Source organism: Lithobates pipiens, unplaced genomic scaffold, assembly GCF_037356315.1.
Source record: "Lithobates pipiens isolate NorthernLeopardFrog02 unplaced genomic scaffold, aLitPip1_a1.2 Scaffold_16, whole genome shotgun sequence".
NCBI lineage: Eukaryota > Metazoa > Chordata > Amphibia > Anura > Ranidae > Lithobates > Lithobates pipiens.
The window spans coordinates 240,616,867-240,629,343 of record NW_027507748.1 but is presented as its reverse complement, the minus strand read 5'-3'; the positions used below and the strand labels follow the sequence as shown (position 1 = coordinate 240,629,343).

The 12,477-nt window shown below is 41.1% G+C and overlaps 1 protein-coding gene across 7 annotated transcripts in view; it reads right to left on the bottom strand.

Moving 5' to 3' along the window:
• The window catches only part of SLC45A3 (solute carrier family 45 member 3), a 91,322-nt gene that overhangs the window by 62,703 nt on the left and 16,142 nt on the right, over positions 1 to 12,477 (bottom strand). For all 7 annotated transcript variants that reach the window (XM_077481208.1, XM_077481209.1, XM_077481210.1 and 4 more), the window contains exon 2: positions 5,611 to 5,763. The gene's annotated coding sequence lies outside the window, so the exon portion shown is untranslated. The remainder of the gene's footprint in view (positions 1 to 5,610; positions 5,764 to 12,477) is intronic.

Sequence of the window (12,477 nt, the reverse complement as noted above, 5' to 3'; positions counted from 1 at the left end):
TTTTAAAGGAACTGCAAAAATGCTAATAAAATGCTAAACACTCCTAAACGCTCCTAAAACACTACTACAAAAAGTAAATACCAGTGTTTTTTTTATGCAGTGTTTTTCCAGCATTTCTTTTGCTTAAAAAATGCTAGTGTGCATGGAGCCTTAGGGGTTAATAGACAGTAGATCAGTAAATGTAATTTTCTAACAAAAAAGGCATCATTGTTTAACCATAGTCTAGATAATTTCAGCCAACGAATAAGATGTAAAGCTGATAAGGTTTATACTGAAATTTCAGGCAGCTGTTTGAAAAATGAAATCAAAAATGTTGTTGAAATTTTGTAATATGAAAATGTTTATTATGAGTAAACCTCATGTAGAAGGCAAAAAAAAAAAAAGGGAAAAAGAAGCTTTGGGATGGTACACAAAGTTTACAAATGAGATGTGAAACTATTGTCGTACACATAATTTTGGAAATAATAACAATGTATTAAATAAGGTTTTGCTGAATTCCAGTAATGCGGTTCGTATTTACTGTATGCAGCTTTGCTTTAAATATACAATTCTGAAAAAGTTACTTTTTTTTCAAATAATCAGAGTTTATTTTTGGCTTCCACAGAAACATTTAAAGTGGATCCTTAAAGTGGTATTGCCACCAAAAAATAAAAAAGTGGTTAAAATTCTTAAAAAAATAAATAAAAAATAATTGGAATTTTTTTTTTTTACTCACCTCTAAACACCTGTTGCTAGGGGGTCCTTCGTAGTCTGCCTTCTTCCTTGCCCGGGCTGGTGACATCAGATGACTGTGCGGCGTATCACAGCGCCCTGCGCCACTCGGGCATGCGCAGTGGGTGCCTGGCTGTGAAGCCACAGCCGGGTGCCCATAGTACGAATGACGGCGCCGCGAGCAGAGCGGGGAACGAGGGGGGGGGGCTTCGTTCCCCCTCATCGCTGGACCCTGGGACAGGTAAGTGTCCGATTATTAAAAGTCAGCAGCTGCAGTATTTCTAGCTGCTGACTTTTAATATTTTTTTTTTTTAGGGGCACCCCACTTTAATAAAAAAAAGTCCTGATAGATGACTTCATGATGGCCCCTTTTGCAGGCATAGCATTAAAAATAGGGTCCTATGCTATTTAAAATGCAAGGCACCGTTTCCCCCTGCTCTGACCGCCTCAAGATTTACTGCTGCAGGGTGTTGAGCAAAAAAAAAAAAAAGAACCAATCACTCCTTCTGAGCTATTATATTCTACCAGTGGTGAGCCAGCAGCTTACAATGATCAGTGTTGCTGGCTATAGCAGTTCTTATCTTATCTCCCTAATATTCTCTCATTTCCCCCTCAGTAGCACTGTGTGAACTTCAACACTGTGAGCTTCTGTTGGCCTTCCTTTCTCACCGAGCCACCACTTAACAATACAGGAAATGCACACACTTTAATCGCAGAAAGTGACATTTTATTTTTGACTAATGCTGCATACATACGATCGGAATTTTCACCAGCAAAAGACTGATGAGAGCTTTTCATCGGAAAATGCAACCGTGTGTATTCTCCATCAGAATTTAGCTGGCCAAATTCCCACCAGCAAAAATTTGATAGCATGTTCTCAATTTTCCCGATGGAAAAACTTTCTATCGGAAATTCCGATCATGTGAATGCAATTCTGATGCACATAAACTCACACATGCTCAGATTCAACTATGAGATGAAAGCTATTGGCTACTGGGTATTGAACTTCCTTTTTCTAGTCCCGTCTTACGTGTTGTACGTCACGCGTTCTTGGCGGTCGGAATTTGGTGTGATCGTGTGAAGTCAAGACAGTTTGAGCGTAATTCTGTCGGAATTCCAACGGGACACCATCAGAGCTGTTTCCGACAAGAATTCAGATCATGTGTACGCGTCATTAGGAGAGGGAGAGAGTTTCTAACAAGGAAATGACTGCTTTGGGCTTCAACACAATGGTGGCTTCCAGCAAGAAGAAACAGTAGCAATGCTGGAAGCAATTCACAGCACATATTGGTGGGGTATGCCTGTATCTATATATATATATATATATATATATATATATATATATATATATATATATATATATATATATATATATATATATATATATATATATATACACACATATATATATATATATATATATATTTATAGATCTCTATATATCTATATATAGATAGATATATATTAGCTACCATGTGTCTATACATGTGATTACAGGTTCTTTTTATCTTTGGTTTCACTTTTTAAACTGGGCAGCACTGTAATGTCCCAATATCTCACAGGATTACAGGCAGCCCACCTCCTTCTATACAGATCTCGCCCATTTTTAGAGGAAAAACTTCTCCTCTGTGCTCCAGTTGAGAAGTTCTCGGCTTCAAAAACAGGCTGCAGAGATAATTTTCCTCTGAGAACTGTCGAGAACCGAACTGAGAAAGAAACATTTCCGTTTAGGAAATGTATTATATACAGTATTTCCATATATACAGTATCTCACAAAAGTACACCCCTCACATTTTTGTAAATATTTTATTATATCTTTTCATGTGACAACACTGAAGAAATTACACTTTGCTACAATATAAAAGTAGTGAGTGTACAACTTGTATAACAGTGTAAATTTGCTGTCTCTTCAAAATAACTCAACACACAGCCATTATGTCTTAATCACTGGCAACAAAAGTGAGTACACCCCTAAGTGAAAATGTCCAAATTGGGCCCAAAGTGTCAATAGTTTGTGTGGCCACCATTATTTTCCAGCACTGCCTTAACCCTCTTGGGTATAGAGTTCACCAGAGCTTCACAGGGTTCCACTGGAGTCCTCTTCCACTTCTCTATGATGACATCATGGAGCTGGTGGATATTATAGACCTTGTGCTCCCCCACCTTCCATTTGAGGATGCCCCACAGATGCTCAATAAGGTTTAGGTCTGGAGACATGCTTGGCCATCACCTTTACCCTCAGCGTCTTTAACAAGGCAGTGGTCATCTTGGAGGTGTGTTTGGGGTCATCATCATGTTGGGATACTGCCCTGCGACCCAGTCTCTGAAGAGAGGGGATCATGCTCCGCTTCAGTATGTTACAGCACATGTTGAAATAAAAACTGACAGGGGCTCTAATTTCTGTCCACTGTATCCATCCAACTGGATATCACATGAGATATAATACCACATGGTTTCATGAGATAAATACCGCATATTTTAATGAAATACCGCATTTTACCACCAATTTTAAAAAGGAAAATAGAACCCATTGCAATTAATCGTGTATAATTAAGATTTTTTGTACAAGCAAGCTGCATTTTTAGCCCGCTGTCTGCTCAAAATGGGTCACAAGAGTGTAGAGCAAACTGCACTCCTGTGATCCATAACAGAAGTATGACCATAAAAGCTTTGGCCATACTTGTTTCAAAGAAAGAATTTATTGCCCTTGACCCAAACAGGGTTTCAATATGGAAAAGATGGAATGACAAACCCAGCCAAATAGTCTAAAGCTGGCCATACACTAGTAGATTTCCAAAGGAACATTTATATGAAATTTCCATCAGTTAATTTTTTGACTTAAAGTGATTGCAAAGGCTTGTTTTTTTTTTTTTTTTCTATAAAAATAACAAATATGTTATACTTACCTGCTCTATATAGTGGTTTTGCACAGAGCATGCCATCCTCTTCTTAGGTCTCTCTTCTGTGCTCCTGGCCTCTCCCTCTTGTTAAGTGCCCCCACAGCAAGCAGCTTGCTATAGGGGCACCTGAGCCGAGTCACAGCTCCCTGTATCCATTCAGTCATGGAGCCGTAACCCGCTACCCTCTCCTTATTGGCTAGCCGACTTTGATTGACAACAGCAGGAGCCAATGGCGCTGCTGCTGTGTCTCAGCCAGTCAAGAGAGACAGTCTCGGATGGCCGAGATACTCGTGGACATCACTGGACAGAGATGGAGCTCAGGTAAGTATTAGGTGGGCCAAGGAGGGCTGCTACACACAGAAGGGATTTTTATCCTAGTGCACAGAATGCATTAAGATGAAAAAAAAACTTCTGACTTTACAACCCCTTTAACGAATGTCGTACAAAAGTACTTTGCAAAAGTTTACTTTTAACAATCAATATTGTATGAATAGACATTCCTGAACAAAAAACACATTTACTGTTAGAAATTCATGCATTTGACACATATTTTCCACCCTGCTTCTCTGAACCTTCTCATCTACAGTCAAAAAATCACTGTAATGAATGACGCTTTGACCCCTACTAATGATTAGAAAATCAATTGAACGTTGCTATGCAACTTCTAGATCTAAACAATCACTATCACAGACAGGAGAAAATCTATTAAAAAAACAGCTTTTATATTTTTCAATAATGATGGAGCACCTTGCCATAAGGCAAAAGTGATAACTAAGTGGCTTGGAGAACAAAACATCGAAAATTTTGGGTCCATGGCCAGGAAACTCCCCAGACCCTAATCCCATTGAGAACTTGTGGTCAATCCTCCACAGGCGAGTGAACAAAAAAACCCCCACAAATTCGGACAAACTCCAAGCATTGATTATGCAAGAATGGGCTGCCATCCGTCAGGATCTGGCCCAGAAGTGGATTGACAGCATATCAGGGCGAATGGCAGAGGTCATGAAAAAGAAGGGTCAACACTGCAAATATTGACTCTTTCCAAAAACTTAATGTAATTGTCAATAAAAACCTTTAACACTTATGCAATACTTGTAAATATACTTAAGTTGAAAATCGTAAATCCCAAGAATAGAGGCAGAGTAGATATGGAGTTGTGGCCAAGACTAATTATAGTGCCCCACACTGAATGCTGGGTGTGGCCACATTGCATTTAATAGTGGGAGAGGTTTAAAGGTCCTGAGTCTTTATACTGACAGCTCACCTGGCTCCCATCTATACACTATTCCAATGGCAATGAAAGTGCACCTGGCTGCCATTTACACACTCATTTCAATAACACTGACAGTAAATCTGGATGCCACCTATACATCTGCCCAGTGAAACTGAAGTGCACCTGGCTGACACCTACCTACCCCCACCTTTTTGGTGGCACTTCTAGTTTTTCTCCTTTCATTTAATTTCTAATTTCTTGGGTCACCTGCTGGCCAGTCCAGACCTTTCACTTGCCCATGATAGCTCACTCCTTGGGCTACAGATTTGTATCCCCTGTGTGCACAGATCAGCGCACTCAAAAATCCTTCTAAGGCCAAAAATATGCAACTCAACTCATTGATAGCTAGCTCTTCAACTGTCAACACCTTAACTACTTTTTTATTAATTGGGACATTATATTCAGACTATAATTTTTACCTTGGGCTGATTAGAGCAGATCAGAATGCTGTTACTTAGTCCATTCAAGAGCTGCCTTTTTCACAGCTCCTAACTACATCCTTTGAAATTAAATGTAAATGCTGTACACTCTCACCACAGGTGCACGACAAACCCCTGCTGTATGCCCATATTCCCATAAAGTATTTTATTAGTTAAAGCTGAACTCTAGGAAAATGACTGAAAACTACCCTTGCAATAGGACTCCCCTGCACTGCAAGGGTTGAATGCTCATTTTTTTCCTAGCACTTTTATGACTCTTATCACTTCCCAGACAGCCGACACTCACCTCTTCTCTCAGATGCTCTGGCTTGTGAGCAGGCCCTTGGTATCCTCACTTGGAGTGCAGGACTATTATTCCTGCATTGTGTGAAATGATATCACATCTACGACCACCGGCTAGACCAAATCGCAGAAGGACCAGTTGCACTGAAGGAAGTATCTGAGGGAGCAAGGTATAAAGGTAAGTGAATGTTATTTCTACTGGTACACTAGGCATAAACAAGCATTTGTGTTTCAATCGTTTTTATTAAAGATTTGCAATACAAGGAACAAAGATCTCAACTTTTTATTGTGCAGGATACAATGTGTTTAGGGAGCCATACATTGAATATTCTAATATACTTGAGGATTCCTCCTCTTATATCAAAAATGGACCATTATCACCTCCTGATGTTGACTGTAACTTATTTTCTTAGACAAGTGTGGTATATATGCCTTTCTCGCCTAAGAATGTTAAACTGTACACAGTACCACATCATCTATGTCCTAATGCATATTTCTAATCCTAGGCCCTAACGTATGTTCAACCCTCTGGGAGGAACCAGCTCCCCATCTGACTATCGGGGGAGTCTGGTTCCTCCGGTCGCGCGGGTATCTCCCTCCATAGCCCAACTAGACAATGATCCGCCAAGGGTGAATGAGAGAAACAATGTAACAAGTATAGCAAAAATTTAAACCCAATAATTAAAAATTATTAAAAGGGGGGAGGGGTAAGACAAAGTAGAGAAAACGTACAGAGGAGAGGGCAGAGAAGGGAAAGTTGGGGGGGGGGGGGGGGGAACTGCGGCTCCGTGCCCAGAGACCCATTTCTTAAGACTAGATCTAGTTTGTGAGCATCCTGGGGTCATTTGTCAGGTATCTAATCCATGGATCCCATATTTTATGAAACAACTTCATCTTATCTTGTACTATTGCTGTTAAACTTTCATTCAACATAAGCAACAACACTTTGTGTTTAAGCTGATCAAATGGCAGGGCAGCAGACCTCCAATTTCTGGCTATAGTTATTTTAGCTGAAATGAATATGAATGTAAGAAGTCGTCTTTGGCATCTGGAGGCTTCCGCTTGTTTTGCTGATTTTGTCAGGTTAATCTGGTTAAGGATATATATATAATTGTAAACCCTGATCCAAAATCTCCTGACCATGGTGCATGTCCACCATATAAACAAGCATTTAAACATTGCAGTGTCAGATAGGGGTTGTGCACTGTAAAGGCATTTCTTTACAGTTCCGCCTTAAACATATACGAAAAAGTTTTACTTTGTAACATCTTGTAGTGGGAGTTTGGAAGACCCCTGTGACCAAGGTCTGATTCAAATTTCCCCCCAAGACCCACCTCTCTGACATGACACGTGCAGCAGGGTAGATTAATAGCTTGAGTGCATATTGGGCCACCTCCACCCAGTAATACATCCTAGACACCCAGTAGTCCATGAAAATGATCGCTTGAAGCATTTGGTTATAAATTTTACATTGTTGTCCCTACCTGTGTTTGCTTGACAACAGCAGAGATATCCTTATGAGGAACAAATAAAAAAAAAAATGAAATGATTAACCACTTCTTGACCATCCGCCTGCAATGTACTGTAGGCAGAGCAATGTAGTCATACAGCGCTGCCTACTTCCGGGTTTAGGGCACGCGCCAGCAGACCCCCCGTCAGGCACCAGCTGTGATTGTATACAGTGGGGGCCTGTCAGCAATTCCCGGCCAATGATTTACGGCTGGAACCTGCTAATTGCTGTGTACAATTGCAGCCCAGAAATCTGTGTTGACAATCAACACAGAGCTCTGTACAGGGATAACGATCCTTCTGTTTCTCATTCCCTGCAATGCAGGGATGAGAAACTCAGAGAACTATTAGTAAAAGTAGCACATTTTACACACATTACATATATACACCATAGTTTTTAGGCCCTTTGAGTTTACTTCCACTTTAATAATAAAAAATCACAATAAGTGGATATTGATTGTATCCCAATATCCACTTATTGTGATTTTTTATTATTTATGTAGAAGTAAACTCCCCTATCGTTTTCAGCCAAGGAAGCTGCCATCTTTGCCTCTGTTTAATCTTCAACTGCTATGGTGCTGCACATGTGATTCGTTATGATACCAGCCATTGGATGGTTTGATAGTTTGGCTGAGAGCACAGCCAATGTGCAGTTAGCATTCCCGGCATGCCTCTTTTTTTTTTTAACTGTTTAAATCGATGGGTTTACTTCCACTTTAAAGACATGTAGCAGAATACATTTTGGGCAAAATGTCTAAAGAAATTTAATTTAGTTAATTCCTTTCCATCTCCAGAGAAAAAAAACGATAATTCAACTGCTCTACAAGACTGGTCCGGCCGCACCTAGAGTATGCTGTCCAGTTCTGGGCACCAGTCCTCAGGAAGGATGTACTGGAAATGGAGCGAGTACAAAGAAGGGCAACAAAGCTAATAAAGGGTCTGGAGGATATTAGTTATGAGGAAAGGTTGCGAGTGCAGAACTACCGTACTGGTGACCCCACAATAGGGATAAAACTTTTTGGCAGAAGGGAGTTTAACAAGACACGTGGCCACTCATTAAAATTAGAAGAAAAGAGGTTTAACCTTAAACTACGTAGAGGGTTCTTTACTGTAAGAGTGGCAAGGATGTGGAATTCCCTTCCACAAGCGGTGGTCTCAGCGGGGGGCATTGATAGTTTCAAGAAACTATTAGATAAGCACCTGAACGACCGCAACATACAGGGATATACAATGAAATACTGACATATAATCACACACATAGGTTGGACTTGATGGATTTGTGTCTTTTTTCAACCTCACCAACAATGTAACTTTGTAACTATGTAAGCGCACGTAAACAAAGCTAATTGCAATGTACAACTGCAAGTGAACACTGTGCCAGGATTCGCTGAATTTCAAAATAACAAAACATGCAGAACAGCCGCCCCTGTGAAAGGGGCCTTAAATAGCAAAAATGGTCTGGTCATGAAGGGGGTAAAATCTTCTGGAGCTAAAGTAGTTAAAAAAATGAAAATATACAACTAGTCTTAAAAAACATAAATGGTATGCATAGGTGGGAAAATGTAGGAAGTGTTCGGACTCAGCACTATCAAAGGTTGGGTTTCTGCTCCTTTTATCTTGTTTTCTAAAGCTAATCTTGTTTTCTATGAGCTTCAGAAATCACCTTTTGAACTCATTAAAGATGTTCCTTTCTCTAATCTCATCTGCAAGATGGTATTCTTGGTAACTGTCACTTCTGCTAGGCAAGTGTCAGCTGACAACCTTGGAAGGAGCCTTTTTTGTTTTTGCATTGGGATAAGGTGGTGTCGAGGCCTAGGATGTCCTTCTTGCCTAAGGTATTACCCAGTTTGCATTGCCATTCCTGCCTGTGTTTGCTTGAGCAGGAAAGAGATGGTCTTAAAACGAAAAAAAATGAAAAGGGCGAATAAAAATTTTGAAATATGTTTGTAAATATGTATATAATAAAATGTGTAACAAAGTGTATATACCTTTCACAAACAGAACATACCCAACATCCAGTATATGATGTCCTCCTCTAGACTGCCTCTCTTTTCCTTGATCATCAAAGGAAGACCAGCCTATGATTGTAGGTTTCTTTACCTAACTTCACCCTGGCCATAGAAATTCCTGCCCCATTTGCTGCTGCCTGCCCTTCCACCTACATTGTAAAAGTGTGGGTAGCCTATGACTGTAGGCTTCCCCTGCAGCTATACCTTCAGTGGCCTGACTATAATGGAATAAATATATAAATAATAATATGAAGCCTGCCCCATTTCCTCCTTCTTCTCCTCCTTCTCACCACCAGCATTATAATGCTTTTCATATTCTAATGTAGTCAGCAATCATGTGGTTCCAAAGTTGCCTGTAAGTTCCCCCGGCTGCCAGGTGTGGCCAATGTGGCTGAAAAAAACTAATTTCAGGTAGCAGAGGTTTGGAAGCATATTTGATCATCAGAGAGGATCCTGTCACCAAAAGGAAATGCAACAAAGAGGTACTTATGCATCATCTCCTCCAAGTCCTGAATGTTGTGCTCTGTCTGGGATGGTGGCATAGATTGGTCGTTTTACTCTTGTAATAGGGACCTAGTCATGTGCCAACTAAAAAGTGGTTCTTCTCTTTGATTACCTGAATACTGTCTGCTTTGTGCAGGTTTCTGAGCATAAAATTCCCATGCGTCAAATATTGCCTGCATTAGAAGGCCATGAGCCCCCCACCACCACCATTGGCTGTAAGTTGCACCTGTGATTCCTGGCAGAGAAAATACATCCATATTTGTATACTCTATGGCCATTTGTGGTTATGTGTGTGAAGCCTTGAACTGTTTTGCAGCTGACCAATTTGTATGAAGTTGAAGGCTTTAACTTTCATCTAATTTTTAAATTGCTGCATTTGTAAATTCCAAAAGCCAATATAAAGTAAGTAGTGGTAAAAAAGCACTTGTGGGTTTAACCAATATTTTTGTTGTACAATTCTCCTTTAGTGGGAACCTGGCAGGGGGTGTGTCCTGTGCAAACATACTTTTGCTAATAGGTGTCCCTTATTGTTGGGAGGTATGTCTCCTACTCAACATGAGCACTATATTTCTAGGAGAGGGAGGCAGCGATGTGGGGACAGGTAAGTAATCTACTGTCCTAGAGCCTAACCTCACTAAGCACCATTCCCCCCTCCACAAAAATCAGACGGACCTAGAAATAGAACATCTCTTCAAATATGTCCAATGGACTCAATTCCTATAGGGAAAATCGTTCTTCTGTGTGCTGGTCCGACGGACCAAATATGACGCATGGGAAGCTATTGGCTACTGGCTATTGAACTTCCTTTTTTAGTCCTGTCTTACGTCATCACGTTCAAAACGAACGGACTTTCGAACGGACTTAGTCCGTTCGTGTGTGGCCAAGTCTGTTCGTTGGGAAAGTCCGTCAGAACTCCGCCAAAAGTCAGTCGGGAAGACCATCGGACCTAGTCTGCCAGAAAGTCCGGTCGTGTGTACGCGGCATAACATTAACCTCTCCCTGGGTTGAAAATGCTGTTGTCAAAGGGTGTCTCCGTTGCCCCTCTATCTAGAGTGGAGTTACCCTAATGCTCCATACATGCGGTCGGACATTCTGACCACAAAATCCGTCTGATTTTTTCCGACGGATTTTGTTGCATACACACAGTCGCACAAAGTTGTCGGAAAATCTGATTGATAGGTGACTGCAAACGCACTACGTCCGGGACTTTAAATGGGCCAGTAGCCAATAGCTTTCCTCTCTTAGTTTATTCTGAGCATGCATGGCACTTTGTCCATCGGAATTGTCTACACACGATCGGAATTTATGCGATCGAATTTTGTTGTCGGAAAATTGTAGATCCTGCTCTCAAACTTTGTGCGTCGGAAAATCAAACTGAAAAAGTCCAATGGAGCCCACACACCGTCGGATTTTCCAACAACATGATCCAATCGCACATTTTCCATCAGAAAATTTCACCGTGTGTATGGGGCATGAGACTTGTATCAAAAGCAAGGCCACCAGGCCAAATCTGGCCCACCGGGACATTTTATGTGGCCCTCGCCCTGCTTTTTTCAGCTAGATTGTGGCAGAACTCCATTCTGCTACCTCTGGCTCTCGCCATCTGCTTCCTGCTCACTACAGTCACTTGTAAGCACAGAAGCTTTCCTCTCTGTGGCTCTCATAGATCCTTGCTGGCTCTGCACTCTGCTCATAGTGCACCCCTGAATCCTGAACTCAGTACATAGTGCATCCCTGAACTCTGCACATAACGCACTACTGGTATTTATTGCCCTTTTAATATCCTCCCACTGTTGTGCAGTTTGGCCACACCCATCATTCAATGTGGTTCACGGGGGTGTGTGATTGTACATCTATTCTCTGAGAAAAAAAGCTCTGGATAAATTTGTATAGTTATACAGATACAACCAGCCCTTTGAGGGCAACCATAATGCTGATGTGGTCTGCAATAAAATCGAGTTTAAAGGGGTTGTAACGCTTCATTTTTTTTTTTTTCTAAATAAGTTCATTTAAGCTAGTGCATTGTTGGTTCACTTACCTTTTCCTTCGATTTCCCTTCTAAATTTTTTTTTTCTTTGTTTCTGAATTTCTCACTTCCTGTTTCTCTTCAGTAAACTTCACACCATCATCCGAGTGGTGTTTAGTCAGCTAAAACAGCTTACTGAACAGCTTACTGAGGAGGAACAGGAAGGGAGAAATTCAGACAAAGAAAACAAAGAAAAAAAAACATTTAAAAGGGAATCGAAGGAAAAGGTAAGTGAACTAACAATGCACTAGCTTAAAGAGGAAGTAAACCCTGATGAGCTTACTTCCTCTTTCATTCCCTGCAAAGGTAAAGCATAATGGACTACTATGCATCACATAGTAGTCCATTATGTGTCACTTACCTGACACAGGAGCCAGCGAAGTCACCGCTGTCCCCTGTAGTCCGGCGCATCCACCTTCTCGGTGGGTTTCGCTGCTCTGCCGCTGTCATTCGGCAAAGCCGTGATGACATCACTCCCGCGCATGGGAGCCGCCACGCGCGGCATATTGCCGTTGACGGCGGAGCGCTCAGTATGTGCTCAGCATGCGCCATAGACAGAGGTGCCCGTCTTTCGGCAAATATCTCCTAAACCGTGTAGGTTTAGGAGATATTTCTTGGACCTACAGGTAAGCCTTAATCTAGGCTTACCTGTAGGTCAAAGTGTGTTGTAAGGGTTTACAACCACTTTAAAAGGAACCTAGTTAGAAAATAAAAAACAAACCTTTACAACCCCTTTAACACCCATGCCCTAAGACAAAGTGTGTTACTGGCTGGATCACCAGGCAAAAATACATTTAAAAAAAATCCTAAAATAAGAAAACTA